This window comes from Sinocyclocheilus anshuiensis, unplaced genomic scaffold, assembly GCF_001515605.1.
Source record: "Sinocyclocheilus anshuiensis isolate Anshui unplaced genomic scaffold, SAMN03320099.WGS_v1.1 scaffold127, whole genome shotgun sequence".
Classification (NCBI taxonomy): domain Eukaryota; kingdom Metazoa; phylum Chordata; class Actinopteri; order Cypriniformes; family Cyprinidae; genus Sinocyclocheilus; species Sinocyclocheilus anshuiensis.
The window spans coordinates 193,676-194,313 of NW_015552528.1; positions in this window are offsets into that span (position 1 = coordinate 193,676).

The following is a 638-nucleotide window of genomic DNA, read 5'->3' on the forward strand; positions in this document are numbered from 1 at the left end:
AAGAAATTTAATACACTACAGGGCTGTTACCAATCAAATTAAATAATTTACACTGCAAAATTACAACTGCAATAAACAATGTTATGAGATTAATGTTGTAAATAAAATTTTGAACATACAAATGAGAAATGTTGGGGAAAAATGCAAACTTTTAAACATGAGACTAAACCGACAGTAGGTGGCGGTAAGTCACTTATTCATTAAACCGATTCCTTCAAACCTCGAGAAGTCGAAATCATTCAGTAACAAAAACGCCGGGTGTGGCTTGGAGAATGTGCGCAATAATTCTGTTCTGATCTTTGTTTGGAACTATTTTCGTTGGTAAAATAGAACAAAACAGTCAATTGTGTCTAAAAATGTAAGTAACTTCATATATTTTACTACTATATACTTTACTACTTGCTTGTTGAACTAAAATCAGTGTAACATTTGCTATCGTGAAAATATTCAGCAAAATAGCATGATATAGTTAAGTATCATACCATGACAAGGGGTCTATGAATATACTAAACATTTTGAATTTTTACCTCAGAATGTTTGTTCTGTGAGTTTCTTTATGCGTGTCGTTACGCTCATTTGATTTGATTTCTCCATGAAAGTCTCTCACAGAGACAGGCAGGCAGCACGAGCCTCAACAG